Here is a 15,151-nt window from a genome sequence, read left to right as displayed (position 1 = left end):
TGGTAAGAAAAGGAGTAACATGGCCATTGTGATTGTGTTCTTATTTAACAAAATTTCATATCTATTTCTAGAAGTATGTTGAGCATTTCTGGAGAGATACCACTTAAGAGATCAATCCCTGTTGTTAATGATCCTAGAGATCTATTTTTATAAGATAAAGTTTTACTCATTATTAATTTGTTATTAGAGTATATTACATTGAGATGGGAGCAGATCCCAAAATACTTTCAATTTTTTACAAATCTATTGTCAGAAGTCACTTTGACTATAGCGCAATTGCGTACATGAACAGCAAGCATGCAAATAAATTAGATATCTTACAGAACAGAGCTCTGAGAATAGTATCTGGTGCAATGTGTTCATCTCCCATAAGGGCCATGGAAGTTGAAACAAAAATAATGCCTTTAATTTTGAGGCGGCTTTTGCTTGCAGAAAGGCATTATTTTTGTTTCATTTTGAGGCGGCTTTTAGATTAAAAACGTTTTGTTGCAAATTTTATAGGCTTTAATTCTAGGAACTAAAATTATACATTAGTAACATTTTTAACTTAAAAAAGATAAAACAATGAAAATAGACATTTTTAGTTTAGTGTAAAAAAATTCAACTAAAATGTATTACATGTTAATTAATTTTTAATAACTGGTATTGCCTCCTCGAGCTCTGATTACAGCTTCGAGCCGGTTTGGCATACTGAAAACTAGGTTTCAGAGCCGATGTTGGGGAATATTCTCCCATTCTTCTACCAGGGCCTGCTTTAGTGCCCTGGAGTAGTAGGTGGTGGTCTGCGATTTCTGACTAGCCTCCCAAGCTCATCCCAGGCGTGTTCAACCGGGTTGAGATCAGGACTTCTTGATGGCCAAGCCATCACGCTGATACCGACCTCCTGAATATACTCTTGTACGATATGAGCCGTGTGTGGCCGGGCATTATCATGCATCAGCATCGATCCATCACCCATATTTGCTAAATACGGCCCTGCATACTCATTGAAAATCTCTTGAGCATATCTTTGCCCAGTAAGGGTGCCATTTTCTATGGCTACTAGCTCTGTGCGACCTTCTGAAGATATGCCAGCCCATACATGTACACTGCCTCCACCGTATTGGACTCTTTCTGAGATGCAGGCTTGAAGGTATCGCTCACCAGGTCGCCTGTAAACACTTCGCCTTCCATCAGAAGTGTAAAGGGAGAATCGAGACTCATCTGCAAACAAAATTCTTGCCATTCTTCTTCATCCCACTGCATGTGTTCACGGGCGTATCGCAGTCTCGCTACTCGATGCTGTCTCTCGAGTTTTGGGCCACTCGCTGGTCTTCGGGGTTTCAAATTTGCTTCAGCAAGTCTTCTTCTCACTGTACTGTCACTAATGTAGTCCCTCCGGGTCTGAAGTAGCTGTTGCTGGACTGCGTTTTGGTGGCGATTTCTTAACACAGTGGAAATAATATAACGATCTACTCGGGCACTGGTACACCTGGGTCTGCCATTACAAGGTCTCCTCAAATGGTGTCCAGTCTCTTCGTACCTTCGCTTTACCTTCTGGACCGTTCGTACACCCACCATTCTTGCAGTGCGACGCATACTGATGCCTAGTTCCAGAAAAACCATGAACCTAGTACATTCTTCAACTGAAAGAGGCATGATAAATAAATGTTATGTGCTTTTCAGCATAAATTTTTAAAACATGACCCATCGATCTTGAAAAACATTTAAAACAGAAAGAAAAATGTGAATGGTAAAATTGTAATTCGGAAACGTCCACTTTGAAAAAGGAATGGTTTTGTTTTTGAAGTTTTTTTTCAGACAATTCTTAAAAGAAGGTTACCGACTATAAAGTTTTTATGTACAAAATTAAATTCTCTTTGGAGTCCTTTTTATTTCGAAAGTATATCTTGTGAACTTAAAACGTTATCCCAATTTTAAAAGTGTGATACTAACTTTTGAAGGCCAGTGTATATTGTACAATAAAGGTGATATTGCAGCACCCTGCATTGTACCTTTTGATGCAGTTTTTGGCCCAAATAATTGATTATTGTAGTCCCTTAGGAGGACAGTAAACACAAAGAATAGTCAAATTTCCACTACTAGTAGACAAGGACAGAGCAATGGTTTGAATATCTTCATAAGAAGTAGTGTCTAAGACATTATATTTTAAAAAAGGTTTTATGAGTATTGCTACTCCATTATGATGGTTATTAGAGGTTTTACTATAAATATTATATCCGGTTATTTAAAACTATTATCTTTAAACCAAGTTTCATTTAATAACCATATATCAATAGACTTTTCATTTAAAAATTTAGTAAGTAAGGGTTTTTTGCTATTTGCACTTTGTAAATTGTATTGAGCGATACGTAAGTTTGATTGAGTTTGGTATGGATCCATTATTTTAATTTTTTTATTAAAGCAACAGTGGTAGGAGCATCATCACCTTTATTAGCCAGTTCCACCAATGTCTATACTAGGGCCATAAGCACATCATTGTTGGCAACAATTTGGTTTTTAATGTCTTGTTGTGTACAGACATACTTATCATTATTTACATTATCTACAATATTATTTACAGATTTATTTATAATTTTATGTATAGGTTTACTTACAATATTATTTACAAATGGTTGTTTGGATGTTGAAAGAGGGGGGAAATCTATTTCTTTACTTGTATTTAAATTCTTAGATGTAGCACTTGCATATGTTACTTTTTGTTTTTTTTTCCATAATTTTCTTAATTTTAATTGGACATAGTTTGGAAATTGCTAAATGAGATCCACTGCAATTTACGCAGCAGATTTCATAAGGTTTATTACATTCTTTAAATAAGTGATCACCTCCACATATGGAACATCTATGTTTACTGTTACAAATTTTAGCGGAATGGTTGAATTTAAAACATTGCTGAAATGGTGGAACATAGTCAAATATCCTTTAAGAAAATAGATCGTACTGAACATTTTCGGGTAACAAATTAGATAAAAAAGTTATGCTGACAGTCTGTAGTGTGACACGTTCTTTTGCAGTTTTCTTTGTGAATCTTCTTATAGCTATTATTTCATATATGGAACTTAATCTGCTATAAAGTTATTTATTAGATATATTGGTTGTGACAAATCTTATGACTCCAATTTTTTCTATTTGAGCAGCTGGAATAAATGCCCTCATGCCATGTTTTGTTAAAAAATTACAGTTATAAATAAAATTATTAGCTGTATTACATTGTTTAAATAAAACAGCTATTTTATTAGCGTTGACACGCTGAATAGCCGTCACACCTTTGATATCATTGGCGAAAATATTGTTTAAATAAGTAGGGCTCTTGTTGCCCAGTTTTTCATTGCTCACTGACTCAACGTAAATTTTAAATTCTGTATTTATTGTGTTTTCATGGTATAGTCTTTTATAATTGGGTTTATAATAGGGTAAAAAGTCCTTCAACATTTTTTATTTGGTTGTCCTCGGACCGAGGACGTTTCAGTTAGGTGGGCGGGTTATCCCCGCCCCCCTCATTTCCCTCCATATCAGCAGCTACTCATTATATTATTAATTATTTTTAATTGTAAAACAATCAGAAATACTTGAATTATTAATATAAAATTAAAATTAAAGCGTAAGGTAAACCGCGCCATTGAGGTTCCCGCCAAAAGTCGATGCCTTAAGCCCTAAGAGTGCGTGCTGTAAATATCGTCATATCCGCCACAGAGGATGTAAAAAAATCTCAATATCGTTTAAATCAGAGGGCCTACTCCTAAAATCGATATTCGATAAATCGTCGCATTAGTCGTGTCGAATCCTACTCTTAGTTACATCGTAATCAATGTCGAAACGATGATTGAACGAACGAAACATTATTCGATATTATCGGTCGTAACCCTACTCTTAATTGAAAATATCAGAGACGAATATTCGAATTTCACAAATAATCAAACGTCACTTTTACGATAATCTCAACGACACCTTCTAGGCTGTAGATGCTATTTATCGTTTCAAGTTGTATAGATATATTTGCCACACAATATACATACCTAATAAATAATATTGAAATAATTATATGTGATTTACAACAGGATTTTTTTACTACTAAGTCATTTAAGTCATTTTGTTGATCGTTTATGCGTAGAAATAATGCAAATGGTCGCCTTAGAAATAGGATTTCGACGAGAAGGGTTGAGTTACTTTTTTTTACATTTTATTATCCGCAAGTTTTGTATTATTTATTCAATTTTAAATAGTCATATTGCATTCATTTCATATTTTTTTAACATTTACATTATGTGTAAACCTAATTAGTGGTGCAGAGCCTGCATGGTCCTTAGGGCCTAAACTATGTTTCGACTTTTGACACTTAACAGTGACATAGCACAGATAATGTTTAGGTTTGAACATATTTCATTCACACTAACATCGTAAAAAAATCTAAATATTAGTCTATGGTAACGATAAACGAAAAGGAATTCGGACATTTGTTAGATGTAGGATAGTTGCAATATATTCGGAGTTTTGTCGTTCCGAATGTATCGTTGTCGATTTTGCGAGTAGACCTCCAGATGCTTCGGGTCGGAGTCGGAGTCGGAGTTCTTTTATTGATAAAATACGTGTAAAATCATTAATTTATTATTAAAGTTTACTCCTTAAGAATCGATTTTCATATAAGACGCCTTGTATGAGGAAAATATGGAGAGTAAAACCTACTCATCAAATGGGATAGTAAACATTCCGGCGAGCGATCAACAGATCAATGAACTGAGAATGAAATTGGAAAATGAATTAGGAGAAAGGAAGATTATTAGAAAGTTCAACTAGTGGTACATTTCCAGCAAGATGGAAGACAGCAATTACTACTCTTGTCCATAAAGGTCAGGCTAGGGACAACATTGAACATTATCGACCCATATCAATACTATCATTATTAACGAAGATTTCGGAAAGATTCGTATATAATCGAGTTTACTCATTAATAATACCAATAATCGTGTATAATACCAATACAACTTGGTTTTGTCAAAGACCGCTGAACTGTCAGCAACCTGGCGGCTTACAGGGGTTTTATATGCCTCATAAGGCAACGGAAGCTGGTAAACAAGATGACTCAATGTATACAGATTTTATGAAAGTTTTAGATAAAGTGGACCACTTGGCAAAAATTGGCATTTAACGGTATAAAGGGAAGCTTATTGAGATGGTTTATGTCTTACGTCAACAATAGAACGCAAGAAGTAGTTGTTAATGGCTATCAATCGCAATTGTGTAGTGTATCTTTTGGTGTTCCACAGGGCTCAATCCTAGGTCCTTTCCTCTTTGTTTTATATATTAATGACATTCGTAATATTATAAAAAATTACAAAATTATCAGGAATAATAATGAATTTTGTTTCTTGCAATCTGATTAAGATAGTCTGGCTAAATATTGTGAAGCTCATAAAATAAAATATATTATAAACCAATGCAAATAAATAACTTTTATAAAAAAGAAAAACCCTATTAATTTTTAATATAATATTTACAATAATGAACTTGTAAGGTTGAACTCTCATAATGTCTACTATTGTATACGCAGTCATAGTTTGGGATCCTGTGTACACTGATGGTTTGGAAAAAAATTAATGCCTGAAAATGTTTTTGATTATATTAGCATACTAAAACAACATAATATGCCATCTCTTCATCACCGTAGAATACAACTCGAATCACTATATTTATACAAAATCATTCATAACAACATAAATTGCACTGATTTATTCAAAAAAGTATACTGTAAAACAACGAAGTGTGCATGTGACACGACTAAAATACTCTTATAAATACCACCATCGTGTACAAATGCTGGAATATTATTACTTGTCCGTAGAAAGTGTTATGGATATAAAGAATACTTCACCAATTTTGATATTTTTACATTATCTTTTGTATTTTGGTAGAGTTTTCGTGACAGACTTCGTCATGCTCAGTTAATGCCACTGCTTGTGGCGGCGACGTGGGGCGGGTCGTTCCCTTCCCTAAAACATGGTCGAGGGAAGCGATGGCTGGTCCATGCGACATGCTCATGAACGGGTGCTGCTTGTGGTGGCTGGATGATCCTCTCACCGGAAAATCTGATTTGAGATTTTTTATTTATTTTATTTTTTCTGTCTTCTTTTTTATTAAAGTTACTATTGATTTTATTATATACGTGTGTAACTTGCACACACACACATATTTTTGAATTATTTATTAAAGATAAGCGGCCAAATGCGTGTCGGACTCAAATGATGGGATTTAGATCTAATTATATACGAGCCCATATATGCTTGTAATGTCAAAGAAGCTAATATTCCAGTTTGACAAGATATATTCCAAAAATATTTGTGTGCCTCCTCGCGTAGTTAGACAAGGTGGTAATAACGTCCTGTATGCAGCGTTCTGCTTGAATGACAGTATACAATAGTCTTAATATATATCATTATTAATAATATATCAATAACACCTCCGTTGAAGTCGCCAAAAAGTAATGTTCGCATATTGTCGTTACAAAATCCTGGTTACCAATTTATGACGTATTAAAAAAACTACCTACTAGATTTCCATCAAACCAAATTTCGGTGGATGTTTGCATGGTATATTTATTTTAGTTTTATCATTCTCTTATTTTAGAAGTTACTTTACCCCTTTTATCACTTTGGAAGTGTCTCTAGCGCATTCCTATCCCTAGATACCCACAAGTATAAGTTTGATGAAAAAAAATTTGAGTTCCACTCCTAATCATGAGGACCCCCAAATTTTTTTTTTTTTCCATTTTTGTGTGAAATTCTTATCACAGAATACTTACCAAGTTTCGGAAATTTGCTGTGACATACGGACGGACAGGCAGACAGACAGACATCTATAGGGGTTCCGTTTTTTGCCACTTTGCTACGGAACCCTAAAAATCAAAGGTCTAATTTATAGAATGAAATATCGATTCACTACAACATATCAATTCTTCGACCATTCGATTGCAGATCGCCACTATACTGTCATGCATAACGCATTGCATAGTAGTACTAAATACTAAATTGGATAGTGTTTTAGGGTGTAGGCTCGGTCAGGGACAATCAAAAATTATCTTCGAGATCTGAAAATGTAATGTACTGCTTACAAATAATAATATATAAAACAGAATAGTAATTATTGTTTATAAATTATATTATTAACAAGGGCTTGGAATAATTTATATTATGTGTGTGTGTGACATTTGTATAAATATAGGTATTCTCTAGGGAATAATAAAAATTCAACCAAGAATAATATGGGTATGTGGTATACCAGGCGAGGTGGCAAGCAGACAAATTATTCCTGTATAAAAAATTGTCATTGAGTGGAAAGCAGACATATTATGTCTGCTCGCGGGAGGCTGGAGGATATAATTTCTTCGTTAAAAATACACTGAGTTAGACAGACAGACTATAAAAGTAAAAATACTTTGATATAAAAGTTTATCTGTGTAAAATACGACAAGCCGTCAAAATGCGATCAGCCGTAAAAATATTCTGTAGCAGTCGATTTAAAAATTCTTTTTCGTATTATCTATGGTGTTTAGTTAGTAACTATTCTATTACTAATTAGATACTTAGTATGTTTTACTCATAAAAATCATTACAAACATAATCGATATCGAATTGTAATCTGGAGGTATAATTCATTGGAGTTTATGGCCTGGTATCCAGGCCAGTAACCAGGCCATAAACTCCAAAAAAAAAGAGTGTTTAAATTCGCTTTGGGTAAAGTTTTGGTAAAGTAAAAAACCCTAACCCTACGGCCTACGGGCGACGGGCGTAAGCATCATTTAACATTCTAGTCTGATTGTCTGATGGAATTAATTGCGTAAATTATGCAGTATCTATTGTTTATGTTATTTAACAAAGAGCTAGCTTGTTTCAAATATTGCAAGTTGCAACCAGAGCCGTTGCGTCATGCGGTGACCTTCAAGTCGATTGGCACTCGAACACTTGTGTTTTAAAATGCTTGCCAGTCCCACGGTAGACACTGCCTACATGTTGAAAAATGGAAATTCATGTTCAGTCAAAAACTTCCACCCATCGAAAAATAAGCCTCAAACCTGTAGTGAAAGTCTTATATTGAGTAGGAACTACTTAGATTTAAATCTGGTGTAGGGCAGACAAAACTTATCAAATCTTTATGCCCTTAAAATTGACTAGATTGGAATGGTGTAGACTGTTTTTATACAGGTCAACTACACTCATTCATACAATATATTATTATTTATAGTTATTAATTAGTTTGTGTGTGAATATGAATTTACTGCAATGTTTTTTCATGGACTTACAGTCTATTGTGTTGCAGATCAAACTAAACACAAACAGTCTTTGTCACTTGTGATTCTGGGTAGGTTGTATGGGGCCCCCGTTACAGTGTACATCAGTGCTCACCTTCATTGCTTGTGTTCTCCCTGCGAAGCTATGTTTGGTAATCAAATAATAGTGTACTTTTATATGTTACTAGCTGACCCACCAGACATTGTTCTGTAGATGATAAGAAAAAATAATGTTTTATAGGAATTTGCCAATAATATTTCAAAACATCAAGAATTATTTTGTAAAAAATGCTCCCTGTTGTTATAATGAATTTGTTTCACAGTGGAACTGTCAATTTTGTCAATCTTGAATAAATCTTTTAAGTGGATCTAGCAGTGCTCAATAATAAGATGTCACCTAGTTGAATATTTCAGACAGATTCAGGAGTTCGGGCATCTTTGAAATAGTTGATGAACTCTTGAGCATTTGTATCCATTGGTAAAGTTGCAGATAACCTTCTGACTAGAGTACCAGACAGTTTTAAACAATATTTATTCTACAATATGAGTAAGGCTAATATTGTTATATAATGTGGATAACTTTCAATATATATATTTGTATGATTCTATGTATGTATTTTAAAACCTTTGGGATAAGGTGAGTTTAGTGAATTTGTTTCTCCAACACAAATAAGTAATCTGTGGATAACATAGTTGATTATACATGTATTTATATATTTTTTTAATTTCACTCCTTTTTGGAGACTTTGGCTCGCACATTTCATGCATCCGCCAGCTTCAAGTTCTCTTTCATCGATTCACATTGCAAATTTTCTTGTATGTTCTACTTCAAAGTGTTTTTAATTATTTTAAGGTAGGGAAATGAATCACGTTACAAAAATAAACAACACGAGAATTTTGATATTTGATATGGTTAAGATAAATGCTAAGGTAAATAAATATATATAAAAAATTGATGAATACATTATTTACAATTTAATATTATTGCTATAAATATATCTAGAAAGTATACTATACAATATAGGATCAACAGAACTCAGAAGGGTTTTTATAGAAGTGGGGAAAGGGACACGGATGGATATCAAACTATCTAAAAAGGAAGTTCGGTCATATTTAGGACAGGAAAAGAATAAGTGATCCAGATCCCCAAAGTCATGTCTGCATTCACATTGTGGACTATCTATAATATGAAACCTTGCAAGGTGGGCCGGACAAGTGGTGTGTCCAAGGCACATTCTTATCAATATGGTGGTAATGATGTTATCAAGTTTACAGTGACAGAGAACCATGACTTGTTAGGAATTATTTACTTCATTAATAATTTAATTTTTGCCTTTAAATTGGCCACTTTCTGCTCAGACTTTACCCCAGGAGGCCCTGAGATAAAGACCAGAAAGAACAGCTAAATCCTGAGTATATATTTTAAAGGGGAATTTGTCACCACACACCACAGCTTCATTTGCAAGTATGTCGGCTGTTTCATTGCCTATTATGCCACAGTGTTTTGTCTGGATACCTAGTGTGTGACACTAGGTAAAAGTGACTGAAAGACCTTTTGTTGAACACTCGTAAAGATTACTTCTAATGTCTGCTATAATAGGAAAAAATGATTTTGCTTTGAAGGGAAATCGCAAAAGAGCCTGTAAAGCACTCTTGGAATCACATAAAATTAAACTATTATTAAGTTTACAAAGTAAAACATATTCTAATGCTTTGGCGATGCCAAGACATTCAGCAGTAAAAACTGATGTGTTAGATGGGTATTTTATTTTTTGGACAATATTATATTGGGCATGATAAACTCCTACTACAAAATCTTCTGACTTGTCTTTGACGCATCGGTATAAATATGATGCCATCCTCGTCAGTTTTCTTTAACAACAGAATTAAAATAATTATTGGCATTATATTTTTCAATATTTGCAAGATAATGAACAGTCGGAATGGTAGATAAGGCTTCATAGTTACATTTAAATAAATCAAGCTTTGGAGATCGATGTATCAGGTAGTGAATCAATTTATACCTCAAATAACTTTTTACCAAACAAGGTAGTGGCTTGATATTCCAATAACTTGATGATTCAATGAGATCCGTGAGAGTATTTAATTTGGTTATCAAGGGGCTATTTGAAAATTGCAAAACACGAAAAAATAGACGATCAGACAAAAACTGGCGCCTTAAATAAAGCGGGGGTTCGTTACACTCTACTTGTAATGCATTCAAAGGACTCCATTTCATGGCTCCAGTTATTGTTCTCATAGCTTTTGATTGGATAGAATCTAGTTTTCTTAGACCTGCTAAATTACAGGGCTCTAACAAGAAGGTTTCGTAATCAAGGATACTCCGTACTGTAGCATTGTAAAGTAGCTTCAGGGAAAACGGATGTGCACCCCACCAAACACCAGAGAGGCATCTCATTAAATTAAGAAGCTTTTCACATTTAGTAACTACGTATTCACAATGAGCCATTCCTGTCAGTTTTGAATCAAAAACGACTCCCAAAAACTTGACATGGTTATTAGTTGGTATTCGACGATTATCGTAAATTATGGAAATTGGAGGATGTAAACGTTGACGCGTGAAGATTACTACCGAACTTTTAAGAGGTGAAATGCTGAGACCATTTTCATCCATCCAAAGTTTTAAACAATCTAAGGAATTTGATATTCGGCTACATAATGAACTACATGTGTTACCCATGGCATATATTACTAAATCATCAGCATATTGAAGCATGTTAATAGAATTCGGAAGTGAAGATTCCAAGTCATGAGTATATAGGTTAAAAAGTATCGGACTGAGTACAGATCCTTGTGGAAGTCCTTTCCACACAAGTCTACTTTGATCCCGTTGTTGGTCAAGTTTTATTGTTCTACCTGACAGAAGGTTTGCAATAAAGTTTGTTAGAATATCCGGAATAGCAAGTTTATTCATTTTATATTGAAGAAAATGCAGATTGACATTATCATAAGCTGATTGCAAGTCTAAAAAGACTGCAATAGCTGATTCATTACGTGTAAAAGCCAATCATACATCTGTCGTAAAAGTGCCCACACTATCCAAAGTGCTCCTACCTTTCCTGAATCCAAACTGTGATTCGGGTAGTATTCCACGATTTTCAATGAACCATTCAAGACGATTTTTTACCAAATTCTCAGCAATTTTTGCGATTACAGGTGATAATGCTATTGGGCGATATGATGATGCTAGACTCGGTGACTTGTCTGGTTTAAGAATGGGAATAATAATTTGCGATTTCCAAGAAGGCGGAACATTGCCCGATAGAATTATTTTATTAATTAAATCCAAGTAATACTGAAGAGAAGCTTGACTAAGGTTTGCTAAAAAAGAATATGCAATACCATCTTCACCTGGGGCAGAGTTAAAGCACTTTGTAGTTCTTGCATAGTGAAGGAAGAATTAATGATACATTGGTTTTGGAAGATGTACGAAGTAATATTACTACAAAAAAGGTTGTGTTCCGGAACTGAAGGGGGAGCTAGACGATCCAGAAATGTTTCGCTTAAATTTGGAGCTAATGATATAATACGATTATCACTGATACCATTTCTAAATCGTCTTATATTTTGCCAAACAATAGATGGATTAACATGAGGAGAAATGGATAGGCAAATTTTTTTCCATGCCTGCATTTTTTTTTCTTTTAGTAGTTTGCGTGCACTTGATATAGCATCAGACACGGCGCTAAAGTTTTCGTCTGACATGTCTCTATTGTACCGTTTCTCAGCCTCTTTTCTTAATTTATATTTCAGTACATTCTTTATCCCACCACGGTGGAGAAGGGATATGGCGACTAGGTGACTTTTTCAAAGGGAATGTTTCATCTGCAGCTTGTAGTAGTGCACTTGTAAATGCATTGCTACAATTATTAACTCCATGCGATAAATTGTGTTGCATCATAATTGATCCATCATCAATGATGCCTTTTGGAACAACCTGCTAACTAATGTTGTTACTGTCGAAGATATCTGATATATGTTGATCCTTGTCATCTCTTTCGATAATAATATTGAAATTTATCTGTCAAATATTGTCATCTCTTTTGATAATATTGGAATTGATCTGTCAAATGTTGTCATCTCTTTCGATAACATTGGAATTTATCTGTCGATGTGAGTCATGAAACTACGAAGATTGATGTCAGTCTGTAACTTGAACCAGACTTCTTCCTTTGACTCCCTATTTATTTCAAGAATTACTCTTACGGACTCTGAATTCACGAATATATTACCATACCATGTGGATAAATAACTAGTAAGTACTGGATAACTTTGGAAAACAAATATAAGGTAAATGTTTACTCATGTGATTGATAATTACTTACAGCATTTATTTTCATTTTAAACTTCGACGGCTCTAGAATGACAAGAGGTTATTATAAGGTGACAGACCCTTAGGTATTATTACCAATCGAATAATATTTGTAATAGTTAGTTTCCAATTGAATGGTGCTGGATCCAAGGCAGGTTATTCCTTTTCCGTTTAAGTTTTAAGGTTGTATGTATTGGTTCCTGATGACACATTCTGCCTATCAATATTTTTGTGTTGTATCGTAATCGATTCATCATTAATGATGCCTTTTGGATCTGCCTGTTTACTGATGTCGTTGCAGTCGAAGGTATCTATTATCTGTCGAATGTCGTCATCTCTTTCGATAATATTCGAATTTATCTGTCGATGTGAGTCATTAAACTTCGGAGACTTCTTCCTTTGACTCCGTATTTATTTCAAGAATTACATACTGCGCGGACTCTGTATTCACGAATATATTAGAACAGCCATTCGAAAACTCTGAAACATAAAGTAAGATAGGAATCTTTGACTAATATTTCTATTGAACATTATTTTAACTTTCAATGCAAAAACTCATAGGTTAAATACTTCTGGATATCCAGCCTGTGACAGCTACGTCCTCTGCTGAATGTACGTCATCGGCCAGGCTTGGGAACATGTCCGAATGGATGATGAGATGTGAAGAGGGCATGGGCCCTTCACATCTTCTCATCTTGGATATTAGAAAACTTGCTGTCGGAATGGTATAATTTCTCAGAGAGGATAAGACGTGACGTGAAACCTTCCCGCGTTTGCACTGAACGCAATAGTTTGTCCAAGCACGGCAGCCTTTGCTGATTAGAGGCGACCGCTTCCACGCGCACCAGGATGGCTGAGGTTGTGTAGTCTTATCTGATGGTAGTACCTCAACTTATAATTTCATAAAGGGTAATTAATTGAAAATGATTGAATTTTTTACAGTATAATACGTTTATTTATGAAATACAGCTTTGTTATTTAAATTCAAATTCAAATATTTTTATTATTGAACGTCAAAATCTATCACCCATTCAAAAGAGACTGCCTCAGACCTGAGAAGAATGGGCGCAAGAAACTCAGCGGGCTTTTTTTTTTAAATATAAAATATGGATTACAATGTAATATCGTACAATAAACATTTATAATTAAAGAGCCTGAGGGTGTTCGCTTTATTCCCAGTCCGTGGTGTCATAAAGAAAATCGTTTATGCTATAATAACCTTTCCCACACAAACGTTTTTTAACAATTCTTTTAAATTTCGTAACACATTTGTTTTGTACATTTTCTGAGATCATATTGTAGAAGCATATACATCGCCCAACAAAAGACTTACTAACTCGACCCAACCGAGTAGTAGGCATAACAAGTTTATGTTTGTTCCTCGTGTTTACATTATGAATGTCACAGTTTCTAGAAAATTCCTCAATGTGCTTATGAACATACAAAACATTATCGAAAATGTATTGAGAAGCAACAGTCAAAATGTTTATTTCTTTAAATTTTTCTCTTAATGATTCTTTAGGACCTAGGTTATAAATCGCGCGAATAGCCCTCTTCTGCAGCACAAAGATAGTATTAATATCGGCCGCACAGCCCCACTATAATATACCATAGGACATAATACCATGAAAGTAACTAAAGTATACTAATCTCGCCGTATCTATGTCAGTTAGCCGTCTAATTTTCTTAACCGCATATGCTGCAAAACTAAGTCTATTCGCCAATCCTTCAATACAGCAATAAAGAAAGCTTAACACTGATATTATTATCAGCAAACATTTTGTGACGTCGTCCGAGATCCGTTGCTTTATCAGATAAATATTTTTCTTCTTAAATATGTTACCCTTTATACTTGTGTTCAATCCATGCATAGTACCATCTTTGGATTAGGTCCTCCATAGGTGTTGTTATTTTATTCGGTGAATGATCCATATGAGCTACTACCACTCGAATTCGTTTGAATGATGACATGATTTTTCTGAAGAGTACTCAATCCATAGAAGCTGTCAAGTATCGAATGAGTCCTGTTGTAGAGATTGTAATTTGTTTCGTGACACGTAGGTATTATTTCCAGTTGAATAATATTTGTAATAGGTATTTTCCAAGTGATCGGTGTTTAATCCAAGGGAGGTTATTCCTATTCCGTTTAAGTGTTCAAAAAATTTGTTATTTTTTCATTGTCTGATCCGTTTGTATTGGTTCCTGATGACGCAATCTGCCTAATCTGACAGTAACCCCAAAAAAGTGGAATGCCAGAAATTACACCATTTCCAAGCAACCTTTTGATACCTAAATTTCGTTAATATATAAATATGTTTGCATGGAAAAGCTTATTTAAACATTCTTTTAATGTGTTCATAGGCATTTTTGTGTTTAATTTAACTTTTTCTTGTATAAAAGCACATTTTTATATTATTTTTTATGACAAAATTATTTTTGTTCCAACTGATCAAAATAAGCAAAATCCCATTATCAGCCAATATTGTCTTTTTGCATGTGAACAAAGCCCTTTAATGGCGTATGTTGTCATAAGCAGT

Source organism: Leptidea sinapis, chromosome 2 (genome assembly GCF_905404315.1).
Source record: "Leptidea sinapis chromosome 2, ilLepSina1.1, whole genome shotgun sequence".
Lineage (NCBI taxonomy): Eukaryota > Metazoa > Arthropoda > Insecta > Lepidoptera > Pieridae > Leptidea > Leptidea sinapis.
Note: the sequence above shows the minus strand (reverse complement) of the source record.